The sequence below is a fragment of the Aulostomus chinensis genome, chromosome 1, assembly GCF_037954235.1.
Source record: "Aulostomus chinensis isolate RoL2024-O1b breed Wild chromosome 1, RoL_Achi_v1.0, whole genome shotgun sequence".
Taxonomy (NCBI): Eukaryota; Metazoa; Chordata; class Actinopteri; order Syngnathiformes; family Aulostomidae; genus Aulostomus; species Aulostomus chinensis.
The window spans coordinates 11,013,065-11,027,874 of record NC_141320.1 but is presented as its reverse complement, the minus strand read 5'-3'; the positions used below and the strand labels follow the sequence as shown (position 1 = coordinate 11,027,874).

Genomic DNA, 14,810 nt, shown 5'->3' with positions numbered 1-14,810 from the left:
ATCACTGTCAGCATCATTTTGAGATTTGTTTCAACTCTCACTACATCATTGCCACCTCATTTTGAGGATCGTAGCAACTCTCACTACATCACTGTCGCATCATTTTGAGGATAGTCGCAACTCTCGCAACATTACTGCAGCATCATTTTGAGATTCGTAGGAACTCCCATTACATCACTGTCGCATCATTTTGAGGATAGTCGCAACTCTCACGACATTACTGTAGCATCATTTTAGGATTCGTGGCAACTCTCACCACATCACTGCAGCATCATTTCTGAGGTAAGTAGCAACTCTCAATACATCACTCTAGAATCATTTTGAGATTCGGAGCAACTCTCATTACATCACTTTAGCATCATTTTGAAGTTCCTAGCAACTCTCACCACATCACTGTAACATCATTTCTTAGGTAAGTAGCAACTCTCATTACATCACTTTAGCATCATTTTGAGGATCGTTGCAACTCTCAAGACATCACTTTAGCGTGATTTTGAAATTACTATCAACTCTCACCACATCGCTGGAGCATCATTTTGAGGATCGTAGCAACTCTCACGACATCACTTTAGCGTGATTTTGAAATTACTATCAACTCTCACTACATCACTGTTGCATCATTTTGACATTTGTAGCAACTCTCATTATATAACTGTAGCATCATTTCTTAGGTTAGTAGCAACTCCCATGACATCACTGCAGCATCATTTTGAGGTTTGTAGCAACTCTCACGACATTACTGGAAGTATCAGTTTGAGGTTCGTAGCAACTCTCACCACATCACTGTAGCATCATTTGTTTGGTTAGAAGCAACTCTCATGACATCGCTTTAGCATGATTTTGAAATTACTATCAACTGTCACCACAACACTGTCAGCATAATTTCTTAGGTTAGTAGCAACTGTCATAACATCACTGTAGAATCATTTTGAGGATCGTAGCAACTCTCACGACATTACTGTAGCATCATTTCTTAGTTAAATAGCAACCCTCATTACATCACTTCAGCGTGATTTTGAAATTACTATCAACTCTCACCACATCACTGTAGCATCATTTCTTAGGTTTGTAGCAACTCTCATTACATCACTCTAGCATCATTTGGACATTTGTAGCAACTCTCATTACATCACTGTAGCATAATTTTGAGGATAGTCGCAACTCTCACGACATTACTGGAGCATCATTTTGAGATTCCTAGCAACTCTCATTACATCACTGTCGCATCATTTTTAGGTTCGTAGCAACTCTCACCACATCACTGTAGCATCATTTCTGAGGTAAGTTGCAACTCTCACGACATCACTGTAGCATCACTTCTTCGGTTTGTCGCAACTCTCATTACATCACTTTAGCATCATTTTGAGGATCGTCGCAACTCTCACGACATTACTGTAGCATCATTTTGAGGTTCGTAGCAACTCTCACCACATCACTGTAGCATCATTTATTAGGTAAGTAGCAACTCTCACCACATCACTTTAGCATCATTTCTTAGGTATGTAGCAACTCTCATTACATCACTTTAGCGTGATTTTGAAATTACTATCAACTCTCACACATCACTGCAGCATTAAATTGAGGTTAGTAGCAACTCTAACTACATGACTGTCAGCATCACTTTGAGGTTATTCGAAACTTTCACTCCTTTGTTGTTAGCATCATTTTGAGTTCATTAGCAATTCTTACTACATCAGTGTCGCATCATTTTGAGATCATTAGCAATTCTTCCGACATCACTTTCGCATTATTTTGATGTTCGTAGCAACTCTTACTACATTATTTTTGCATTATTTAAAGGTTCGTAGCAACTCTCACTACATTACTGTTAGCATCATTTTGAGTTTATTAGCAATTCTTCCTAAATCACTGTCGCATCATTTTGAGATCTTTAGCAATTCTTCTGACATCACTGTCTCAATATTTTTAGGTTCGTAGCAACTTTTACTACATTACTGTCGCATTATTTTGAGGTTCATAGCAACTCTTACTACATTATTGTTGCATTATTTAAAGGTTCGTAGCAACTCTTACTACATTACTGTCAGCATCACTTTGAGTTTATTAGCAACTATCACTACATTACTGTTAGCATCATTTTGAGTTTTTTAGCAATTCTTACGACATCACTGTCGCATTATTTTGAGGTTAGTAGGAACTCTTTCTACATGACTGTCAGCATCACTTTGAGGTTGTTCAAAACACTTACTACATTACTGTAAGCATCACTGAGTTTATTAGTAACTATCATTACGTTACTGTTAGCATCGTTTTGAGGTCAAAAGCAATTCGTACGACATCACTGTCAGGATCATTTTTAATTTACTCGCAACTCAAACCACATGACTGTCAGCATCACTTTGAGGTTTTTCGAAACTTTCACTCCATTACTGTTAGCATCATTTTGAGTTCATTAGCAATTCTTACTACATCACTGTCACATCATTTTGAGATCATTAGCAATTCTTCCGACATCACTGTCGCATTATTTTGAGGTTCGTAGCAACTCTTACGACATGACTTTCAGCATCACTTTGAGGTTATTCGAAACGTTCACACCATTACTGTTAGCATCACTGAGTTGAATAGCAATTATCAGTACATTACTGTTAGCATCATTTTGAGTTCATTAGCAATTCTTACTACATCACTGTCGCATCATTTTGAGATCATTAGCAATTCTTCCGACATCACTGTCGCAATATTTTGAGGTTCGTAGCAACTCTTACTACATTATTTTTGCATTATGTTAAAGTTCGTAGCAACTCTTACTACATTACTGTCAGCATCACTTTGAGTTTATTAGCAACTATCACTACATTACTGTTCGCATCATTTTGAGTTTTTTAGCAATTCTTACGACATCACTGTAGCATTAAATTGAGTTCATTAGCAACTCTTACTAAATGACTGTCAGCATCACTTTGAGGTTGTTCGAAACTCTTACTACATTACTGAAAGCATCACTGAGTTTCTTAGCAACTGTCACTACATTACTGTTAGCATAATCTTGAGTTAATTAGCAATTCTTCCGACATCACTGTCACATTATTTTGAGGTTCGTAGCAACTCTTAGTACAAGACTGTCAGCATCACTTTGAGGTTATTCGAAACCTTCACTCCATTACTGTTAGCATCATTTTGAGTTCATGAGCAATTCTTACAAAATCACAGTCGCATCATTTTGAGATCTTTAGCAATTCTTCTGACATCACTGTCGCATTATTTTGAGGTTCGTAGCGACTTTTACTACATTACTGTCGCATTATATTGAGGTTTGTAGCAACACTTACTACATGACTGTCAGCATCACTGACTTGATTAGCAACTATCACTACATTACTGTTAGCATCATTTTGAGTTCATTAGCAATTCTTCCGACATCACTGTCGCAATATTTTGAGGTTCCTTCCAACTTTTACTACATTACTGTCGCATTATTTCGAGGTTCGAAGCAACACTTACTACATGACTGTAAGCATAACTTTGAGGTTATTCGAAAGTTTCACTCCATTACTGTTAGCATCATCTTGAGTTCATTAGCAATTCTTCTGACATCACTGTAACATTATTTTGAGGTTCGTAAACAACACACACTCCTCACCGAGCAGATCGGCTGCGGGCCGTGCGGGGCTCCGTTTCAGACTGAGACCAGTGGCGAGCACGCGTACGCTCCTGAAGACTACCTCCCACTACCTTACAAAATATCATCTTACTACATTATTGTTGCATTATTTTAAGGTTCGTAGCAACTCTTACAACATTACTGTCAGCATCACTTTGAGTTTATTAGCAACTGTCACTACATCACTGTCGCATCATTTTGAGTTCATTAGCAATTCTTACTCAATCACTGTCGCATCATTTTGAGGTTCGTTGCAACTCTGACTACATGACTGTCAGCATCACTTTGAGGTTATTCGAAACTTTCACTCCATTACTGTTAGCATCATTTTGAGTTCATTTGCAATTCTCACTACATCACTGTCCCATCATTTCATATCATAAGCAATTCTTACTACATCACTGTCACATCATTTTGAAGTTCGTAGTAACTCTTACTACATTACTGTTGCATTATTTAGAGGTTAGTAGCAACTCTTACTACATGACTGTCAGCATCACTTTGAGGTTATTCGAAACTTTCACTACATCGCCGTTAGCATCATTTTGAGTTCATTACAATTCTTACTACGTCACTGTCGCATCATTTTGAGTTCATTAGCAATTCTGACTACATCACTGTCGCATCATTTTGAGATCATTAGCAATTCTTCCAAAAATCAGTGTCGCATTATTTTGAGGTTCGTAGCAACTCTTACTACATTAGTCAGCATCACTTTGAGTTCATTGGCAACTTTCACTCCATTACTGTTAGCATCATTTTGAGTTCATTAGCAATTCTTACGACATCACTGTCGCATCATTTTTAGATGATTAGCAATTCTTACGACATCACTGTAGCATTATTTTGAGGTTCTCTCTGACCACATGACTGTCAGCATCACTTTGAAGTTGTTCAAAACACAACACTTACTACATTACTGTAAGCATCACTGAGTTTATAGCAACTATCACTACGTTAGTGTTAGCATCATCTTGAGTTCATTAGCAATTCTTCCGACATCACTGTCGCAATATTTTGAGGTTCGTAGCAATTTTTACTACATTACTGTCGCATTATTTTGAGGTTTTTAGCAACACTTACTACTGACCCTGGTCGGAGAGTCTCTGACCAGCTCTCCTGCTCTCTTTCCTCCTACCAGTCAAAGCAGACATCTTCACCTACTGATCTTGGATCTGCTGCCCGTTCCTGCCTGGTAAAAGAAGGAACCAGCACCTGGTTCTCCAGGCTGAATGAACTCCAGGACGTTGGCCGGCCGTGTCAGTTGGAACCTTTTTTGTCCAAATAGAGAAAAAATAAGTCTGATTGTTGATGAAAGATGTCATCATGGCTTTGAAACTGTGGTTGGGGACCAGCCAACATGAGCACATTCATGGAAGAATAGCAGTAAAAACAGGAAGTGTCAGTTAGCAAGTACTCACCAGTCTGTCACTATCATACTTGATTCTAGTGGAACAAAATGGCTGCTGCTGACTGTGCTGCCTGGTGGAGGATCACTCTTCACCATCCTCTCAGGCCTTGATGGAACCAAAAAGGCCAGTTCCTGGAGAAGATCTTCTAGGGGTCCAGGTTAAAGCGGTGCCCCAGCTGGCACCAGGCGCTGACCCAGGTCCTGCATGGGAGATACTGTCAGTTCTGTTCTGCCCTGCTCACAACCACAGGCTGGTGTTGAGGCCTGCAGCAACCAGGGCCCCAGTCACCAAGAGTATAAAGGCTGGTCATTGTGGCAGTGGGAGGAGTCAAAATGAAGACAGACCAATGTGAGCAGGACGTTCCTGGAGAAGTCAGAAGAACTTGACCATGTTTCCTACAGTACCCAGGAGGCCTGGTAGTTGTTGAAGGAAGCTCCAAAAGCAAAGAGCAGACAGCAGGACATCAAAAGAAAAGATCCAAATATTAAAACTACAAGTAGAAAGAAGAAGAAATACTAAAAGCTTTGGAAAGATACTACAAGGTTGGATATACATTATTATATACACTACTATTCTCATTGACTCCTAAAGAGGGACAGGAAACATTAGAATGTGGATCAGATCAGCTGATTTCAGTGTTGAGTCCATCCCTCCATCCACTTTCTGTTCTTATCCTTTAAGGGTCATGGGGGGGGGGGGGGGCGATCCCAGGTGACATTGTTCAAGAGGCAGGGTTCACCCCGGACAGGTCACCAGTCCATCAGGAGAAATGAGGTGGTCGGTTTCATGCAACCTAAACTAAAACATTAGTCGGATCAAATTCAGATTAAAGCAAGAGTCTCCAGATCAAAGTCAGAATTCCTGATGATGTCATCAGGGCTTTGACAGTAACTAGAATTCTGTGTTTGATCTCAGGAGGACATGAAAGAAACACAATTTAGAAAAGTATATGAGACCACGGCAGCATGATGGTGCAGTGGTGAGCACTGTGGCCTCACAGCAAGAAGGTTCTGGATTTGAGTCCAGGCTCGGGTGCAGAATCTGCATGTTCTCCCCGTGCATGCGTGGGTTCTCTCTGGGTACTCCGGCTTCTTCCCACCGTCCAAAGACATGTAATTTGGGATGAGGCTGATTGGACACTCTAAATTAACTGTAGATGTGAGTGTGAATGGTTTTGGCGACCTGTCCAGGGTGAACCCCGCCTCTGGCCCGTAGATGCTGGGATAGGCTCCAGACCCCTCGACCATCAACGTGGGTGTTTTGTTAATTGCATGCCACATGAAATTATTAGTGGTCACTTTTCTAGCGACTGTCTCACAGTAGCAAGACAAGAACACTTCTACTTTTGATGATGACAGTTTGTTCAACACTGAACTTCATCCAGTACCATGTTGTCAAACACTGGAACCTCCACAGCACCTGAACAGGGACTTGAACCCTGGACCCTCACATTAAAAGTCTGATGCTCTACCATCTGAGCTACTCAGGCTCTTTCTACAGCATTGAGACAGGAAAAGAAACACCTGTGAAGGTCAAACTGATGCTTTCTTGACTTGTTCAGTCCTCCATGTTAAAGTCCTCCATGCTTTTGATTGGCTCTGATTCTCTGTGGAAAAATCCAACAAGAGGCTCCAAAAATGTCCTGAATGTCACAAGAATGCACAGGACAAGATGTTAGTTTCCTTCATGTCTGCAGTTCCTCCACTGGAAAGTAAAGTCAATGCTGTTCCTCTGCTGAAACCTGGGATCGGACCAGGGACCTTTAGATCTTCAGTCTAAGGCTCTCCCAACTGAGCTGGTTCAGTTCTGAGGGAGGGCCCTGCTTCTCTCATTTATAATCTCTTCCACTCTCACTAGAACTAAGAGAGGATTGGAGCTTCTGAAGTCCTGACACAAATCAAACCAGGGACTTTGAACTACACAGTGAAGGAGTTGGTCATCAAGGTCGATGGCAGCTTATTAAGTTCTAGCTTTGATCAAATATAAGAAATGTAAATGAATTCAACATTGATTGCATTTCCCTCCTTTCTTTGGTGCAAGGAACCGAGGACTGGAGCTCTAAGTTTTCCAGTTCCTACATCAGTGAATGGACTTTCTGTGCTGCAAGGAACCAAAGCTACGAAGGAGGATTACAGTTTGTCCTTGCAGGAGTCAGTGACTTAATAGGGTCTAACAAAGGGTTGAACCTGAATGAGACAGTCACCCTTCAACATGGGGCCATGGCAGAGTGAACCAAGAACACTACAATGGGGGTGAGAGTGGAGCCATGATGGATTCACAGTTCATCACCTCCACCATCATGTGGACCACCTGATCACCTCTCCCTCAACCTCTAAATAACTCATTCCCTGACCGGGAATCGAACCCGGGCCGCGGCGGTGAAAGCGCCAAATCCTAGCCACTAGACCATCAGGGACCACACCGAGCTGTCCAACAACAGAGACTATAGACAATGACTCAAGAACACAGGACTCTGTGGTCTCAGCTTGAGATACAGAGGGTCCACCAAGACCACCAGACACCTCAGCCCCCTAAAGACAGTCCACCCCCAGGATCAGCTTCTATCACTCAGTGGTCCAGGACCATGATGAAGCCTGATCAGGAATGTGAGCAAAGCTCTTGGAACAGGCCTGCTGCCACCACAACTAAGATCCTGCAGGTCACTAGAACTCCAGTGTCCAGCTGACAAGTGGACTTTCCTCTGATCTGTGGTGGTGCTGAGTTTAGCAAACACCTCCAACAAGAAGATGAAGGAGGCCATCAACTCCTCCAAGCTCAACATCTATACTGGCTTTACTGGGAGGTCAGGAGGTCAAAGCAGACCTTCCACCTCAGATGGTTTCTACTCACAGAGATGAGGGACCAGTTCAAACCAGCTCCCTGGAGCTCCCGTAAGCCATTGTTCCCCTCAGCAAACATCTGGATCTGGACCTGCACCGGTGCTGACTTGTGTCTTGAGTCCCCAGAGTTTGTTGAACCAGAGAAGCTTCAACTGGTGGCGGTCGTACAACCAAGCGTGAAGGTGAGCCTGCATTGTCTGATCTGGAGCTAACAGGAATTAGCAAGTTAGCAACGGTTCTAGAGTTGCTGCTGAGTTGAATTTGAATTTATTTGTTGAAATGTTCCAGTTTCTATGAGGTCAGGGAAGATTGGTGTGGATCTAAAGGTCCCTGGTTGGATTCCCACCTCCCAGCCATTGGTTTGGCTCATTGGAACATTTTCAGATTTTACATGAATTTGATCATGACTTTAGACACATGTTCTGTTTATTAATTAAATAATCGCTTCAGTTATGAATTTAGTGAGTCAACCAGACTTGGTCAATGATAAAAGTTAGTCTGGTTATTATTCAGTTTCCAGTCAGTAGGGACACACACACACACACACACAAACACACACACACACACACACACACACACACACACACACACACAGCCTGTCTTTGGTATAAAATGGTCTGTCAGGTTCTCTCACGTTGGAAGATTTCTCTGACTCCATTGTGAATAAAGAGATTCTTCATCTGCCACCTGAGTCTTGATCCACTGATTCCTCTGATCCACCTCTTTCTGCTCCAACAAGTCTGACATGGATCAGGTGGGTCCATGTCAGCCAACCAGGAGGTTTCTCCTCTCAGTTAATTTTCTTCATCCCAGTTTAGATTGATTCTCCTCAGCCTGATGAAGGAGCATCTGATCAGGTGTTTGACTGCTTGTTGGTTGTAATTCCATAGATTTTAATCTCAGATGTTACAGAATTAATAATGCAATGGCAGTCCTGCCAAGTGACATCACTGACATGACAGGATGGCCCAGTCATGTGACTGAAGGAGCTGAGAGCTAAACATCATTGTTGATGGTGTCTTCCACTGTAGTCAGCAGCCACAACTCCTCTATCAACACCTGTCAGAGACCTGCTGGAGGCCCCACTGAGGTTTGAACTGGGATCACTGGATTCAGAGTCCAGAGTGCTTACCATTCCACCATGGAACCATCAAAGATGAAAGGTGTGAGACAAACTATGGCACTAATCATGTATGAGGGACTGCAGTGGTTTTCTGGATCTAATTTCCACAAACAAATGATGATTTGGGGAAAGGTCTGACAAAGTCTGACAAACATACCCTGATTTTTTCACAAACAAATGATGATTTTTAGACAGTGACACAGGGCTCTTATTTTGGAGGGCCATCAGGATGTGAAATATCCCAGACCTCTGAGATCAGAGCGCTCACTTTGATCTCAGGGTCCTGAATTTGGAGGTTCCTTCTTTGGTCTCCAAGTTCTAACTCCCATCTGACTGAATCCTTTTTTTAATGAGCTCCTCAGACCCTGATGATGTCAGGAAGAAATCCAGACATTCAGTTCTCATCTCAGCTGTTCTGACTGAGACATCAAGCAGTCAGGAAAAAAGTGTTACGACCCAAAGTGGGACCTTTACAGGAGCTAACAAAGTGTCTTTTTTCCTAAACTACTTGAGGAACTGGTTAAACCAGTAAAATATGCATTTCTGTGTGCAGACCAGTGAGGAGCCTGGGTGAGTGGAAGGATGTTTACCACCAACACAGAACCCAGACTTTAGTCATGTGATGAGATGGTGACTCTGATGATGAAGTTAATGGACAAAATGTGAATTGAAGGATGAACACAAATGGGTTTTTGAACCAAACACATTCCTTCAGTAGACTTTGATCCAACATTGAAGTTAGAGTTTGGTGGCTGCTCCATGTTGGAGGAAACCAGGCGATGTTAGGACGTCACAGGGAAGCTCCTTTGCCTCCTCTGCTGCCAGTTCAACCACTCACTCCCATCAGTGGAGAGCAGCTTCAACTGGGTTTGGAATTTACCACTGTGGATGCATAGGAATGTGGAGAAAATGTCTTTTGTCAGAAGTGGGATTTGAACCCACGCCTCCAGGAGAGACTGCAACCTGACCGCAGCGCCTTAGACTGCTCGGCCATCCTGAAAGACACTGACAGTTGCAGACTGAATTAATTCACTGACAAAGTAGAATTTTTGTTAACATTAAACACACAGTCTGCGTTCATGGCAGGAAGAAATGAATGTGTGTGTGTGTGTGTGTGTGTGTGTGTGTGTGTGTGTGTGTGTGTGTCAAGTCACAACAAAAGTTCTCTCATGACTCTTTACGAGTAGAGCAGGTCCAGCACCAAACTCCTTCAATGAATCTACATCAACAATTCTCCATCAGCAGCACATCCTGCAACAGTGGTGATGAAAACCTTCCTTTTAACAGGCAGGAACGTGGAGCAGATCCAGGATCAGTGGGGACGGCCTTCTGCTTTGACCGGTTGGGGGGAAAGAGAGCAGGAGAGCAGGGCAGAGACAAACACAGAGAATGCTCTCCTAAAACAAGGACTGTTCGGTCAATGGTAGAGCAGAGTGGAGCAGAGGAAGCGTGCTGGGCCCAGAACCCAGAGGTCGATGGATCGAAACCATCCTCTGCTAGAAGAAGAAAAATAAAATGAACCAGTGTCTTTAGAAATGTGTGTCTGTTAAAAAGAGGTTCATAAGGATTTTGTCTTCCTCCACAATCACCAACCATTGTGAGAGTTAACAACAGTCCACTTTCTGACTGAAGCAAAAGTAGACTTCAAAAGGTTTTTCTGATTCAACATAGCAGCTAAATTTCCATTTCCTGAACAGGAACGTTCAGCAACACAGAAAAAGGAGTTGAGGTCACACGCTTCCTGCAACCAAGGTCTAAAATCCAGGACGGACGAATGGCAGGACAACAAAGACAAAGACACAAGAAACAGAGATAATAACCATAAACTCCATAACAACCATAACAAATATAACCATACAGAACATATATAACAAATATAACAAGAAAAGCATTAAAAGATATGTCACCTCTGGTCAGATACCCTGATTTGCATTTGTGTCTGTCAGCATTTTCATTTTCATGTTAAAGCCTCCAGAATGAGGGGAGGGGTCAGGGGCAGTTTTCTGTGTTGTCTGCAAACTGAATTACAGGAAACCTGAACTTCCACTGTCAATGTATCCAATTGATGAATAATTGTTTGATTTATACATAGATAACTTGTAGTTATTGCCCACACACACACACACACACAGACACACACACACACACACACATACACACACACACACACACACATTTTGTGAAACAACTCAGGAGTCATCAGGTGTTTTACTCAGAGGGATTCATTCATGATAAATGAGCATGGAGGAGACCCAGTAATCATCAACACAAGCGTCACATGAGCAGGTCACCACCCACTTTTATTGATTGGTTCTTGTAAGAATCACTCCTAACGCCATCAGGGTGTCATTTTTTGTCCTGCCCTGTCTCAACTGTTGGAGCACAACTACAGCCTGAACTCTGCCACTACCTTATCCCTCCCTAACAACCTCATACAGACCCACTATCTGGACTAGCCTGACCCCCCTGACCCTCATCAGTCACTCGTAGTGCCTCACACTGGAGGGAATAGGAGCATCTGTGAGCTCTGACTGTTGGGATGCACATCCATGTGATGAAGAGCTGTTTTAAACAGGGAATCATTTGACCTCTTGACCTGTGTGGGCAGGTACAGAGGGACGATTCCATCATGAAAAATAATATTACTAAACAAATGGGTCTTTAGCTTCTTTCTGAAGGCGTCCTCAGCGTCCTCATGTCCAGTGGGAGAGCGTTCCAGAGTCTCGGAGCTGCAACCTGGAAGGTTCCCTCTCCTTCAGTGAGGCTGAATCCCTGTGGTCAGGGAGGATAAGGGACCCCACAGGTATCACTAAAGTGCTTTAGACTGCAAAGCACTCAGCTAATCAAGCTGGGATCAACTGCTGTGGTGATCAAGGTATCATCATATATAACAAACAAAGAAAACAAAGTTGAGGAAAAGCACACAAAGAAAAAACGATGAACATAAACAGAGCATCTTCTACACCAGATGTCACACGGCTCAGTAGACTTCTGGTTTGACCCGCAGCAGGTCCAGTCTCCAGGGTGCCCCCATCATTCTGCTTTTCAGTTGCAGGACATGCAGCAGAATCCCATCGCTCCTCTGCAGAAGAACATATGAGAGCGTCTGCTTGCTCTTCTCTGGCTGGACGTAGGGGAGAGTCTGCTTGCTCTTCTCTGGCTGGACGTCGGGGAGAGTCTGTTTGCTCTTCTCTGGCTGGACGTAGGGGAGAGTCTGTTTGCTCTTCTCTGGCTGGACGTAGGGGAGAGTCTGCTTGCTCTTCTCTGGCTGGACGTAGGGGAGAGTCTGTTTGCTCTTCTCTGGCTGGACGTAGGGGAGAGTCTGCTTGCTCTTCTCTGGCTGGACGTAGGGGAGAGTCTGTTTGCTCTTCTCTGGCTGGACGTAGGGGAGAGTCTGTTTGCTCTTCTCTGGCTGGACGTAGGGGAGAGTCTGTTTGCTCTCCTCTGGCTGGACGTAGGGGAGAGTCCGCTTGCTCTTCTCTGGCTGGACGTAGGGGAGAGTCTGCTTGCTCTTCTCTAGCTGGACGTAGGGGAGAGTCTGCTTGCTCTTCTCTGGCTGGACGTAGGGGAGAGTCTGTTTGCTCTTCTCTGGCTGGACGTAGGGGAGAGTCTGTTTGCTCTTCCCTGGCTGGACGTAGGGGAGAGTCTGCTTGCTCTTCAGAAGTTTGCTGGACCTTCACTTGAAGGTCATGATTTTCCTCTTTCAAACAGCTTTTTAAATCATGAAGATTTCCCAGGATTTCCCACTGAGCACTGCTCCTTTTCTTCTTTTGTGTTCTCACTGCATATAGAAGACTCTGAACTTCACCGTTCAGACTGTCACTCTTTGTGGGGTCCTGGTCCTTCCTTGATTCAAGGTGGGCCAACTCAGCAGTGAAGGTCTCTGTCTCCTGAGATGCAGTAGAAACTCGTCTCCTCAAACATCCATTTTCTGCCTCTCTGTCCTCACTCTGGGATCTCAGCTGTTCAAGAGTCGTCTTCTTCTCAGTGAGTTCTTCTCTCATTTTGTTCTTCTCTGCCTGGATGGAGTTGAGCTCACACTTGAGGTCACACTTCTCCTTGTAAACCATCTTCACCTCAAGCTGAAGATTGTGGACTTGTGTGTTCAGGTCTCTGATCTGAGTCTGGTTCTCCTCCCTCACAGATTCAAGGTTGCCCACCATGGCAGACATGTTCTCTACCAGCTGATATGCAATGATCTTCTCTTGTCCAAGACTAGAAACCTGTCCCCACAAATTCTGGTTTTCTGTCCATCTCTTGTCACACAGAGACTGAAGCTGATCAAGTGCACTTTTCTTCTCAGTCAGGTCTTCCTCAAGACATTTCATCTCCACCAGTTCTCTCTCCCTCAGAGACTGAACCTGGGTCAGCTCTTTTCTGAGCACATTGTTCTCTCCATCAACCTTCCTCCCCTCACACTGAAGACTGTGGACTGTTACGTTCAGATCTTCTATCTGAGTCTGGTTCTTGTCCTGGACCGTTTGGAGGTTGGCCACCACAGCAGTGAGGTTCTGTAGCTCCTGGATTGCTCTTTTATTCTCACGTTCAAGAGTAGAAACTGGTTTTCTGGCCTGTGTGTTGTCACTCAGAGACTGAAGCTGCTCAAGGGCAGCTTTCTTCTCAGTCAGGTCCTCCTGCTCTGTCAGCCTGAGAGATGGAGGAGCAGGATCACATTGACCAGGATCATTCAGTGGATAAATACAGCTCCTACTGAGATCCACCAGATCTCTGAATGCTCCAACTACACAATCCAATGGAGTCATAGCCTTCTGTCCTGGGTTGATCTGAAGATCTTGAGCCAGACTAAATCTCCTGGAACTGTCAAGTGTTTAAAGACCAAAACTGCCCCATAAATGTGGAGTCTGGATTCTTTTCTATAATGTGATGGCAGTGACAGTCCTGCAGAGTGACATCACTGACATGACTGATGACTTCAGTCACATGACTGGATGACTTCAGTCACATGACTGGATGACAGTGTGGATGCCAATGTAGAGGTTGGGGAAATAGTCTCTGAGAATCCAGCTTGAACCCACGCCCTCCTTGTTCTTCAAAAACCCAAACAGCGACCATTAGTCTCCCTCCAATCCTGTACTTGGTTCAATGTTGCTGTTCCATTTTGCAGCAGCAGGTGTCGCTGTGATACCAGGTTCAGTTCAAGAGTCCCAACTCCAGCTCATGTTGGTGACCTCAGTGGCAGGTAAAATGGTGCTTCAGTGGATCATGTGATCAACTCATGTCTGTCCTCACTGCTCCACAGGTCTGTCAAATGTTCTGTAAAATAGTTGGACCCAGCAGAGCTGCTAGATTAGGAGTTGATGGAGTCGTTGCAGATACCAGGGTCCAAAGTCCAGCTTGAACCTGGTTTGTGCAGTTCTTTGTCAAGCTAACAGCCATTCTTTTCACTGCCAAGCTAAAGTGACTTCTGTCAACAAAGGTCAACATACAAAAGGATATTTCTACTGGCAGTTCAAGATTTTGATCAAACTCCTTTTTCAGAGCTGGAACCTTCCTCTTGTGTCAGCTTCCTGTTCCCATCTCCATGGTAACGGTCAGTTTTGACCCACGTCTTCAATCAGCTGTCAAATAAAATAAAACAATTTTCTATCCTCCAAGTTGTTTCCATCTCTTGGTGACCTTGTCAGGCTTCCTTATCCATGGAAATATTGGTTTGAATATTTAGTTGTGGGCCTCTGGACCTTTTTTTAGTCACTAAATCTTCAATTTCAGTTAAAAAAAATGGCAAAATGAACCTCAAGAAAATCCTAGAAATAAACCAAAGGTTGTTGTGTTTGCTGACCGTTACTGAG

General features: G+C 43.5%; 1 non-coding gene across 1 annotated transcript; it reads right to left on the bottom strand.

The window, feature by feature from the left end:
- Positions 1-7,381: 7,381 nt before the first annotated feature.
- Positions 7,382-7,453, bottom strand: trnae-uuc (transfer RNA glutamic acid (anticodon UUC)). The gene has a single exon. It is a non-coding gene; the product is annotated as a tRNA-Glu (tRNA).
- Positions 7,454-14,810: the final 7,357 nt, after the last annotated feature.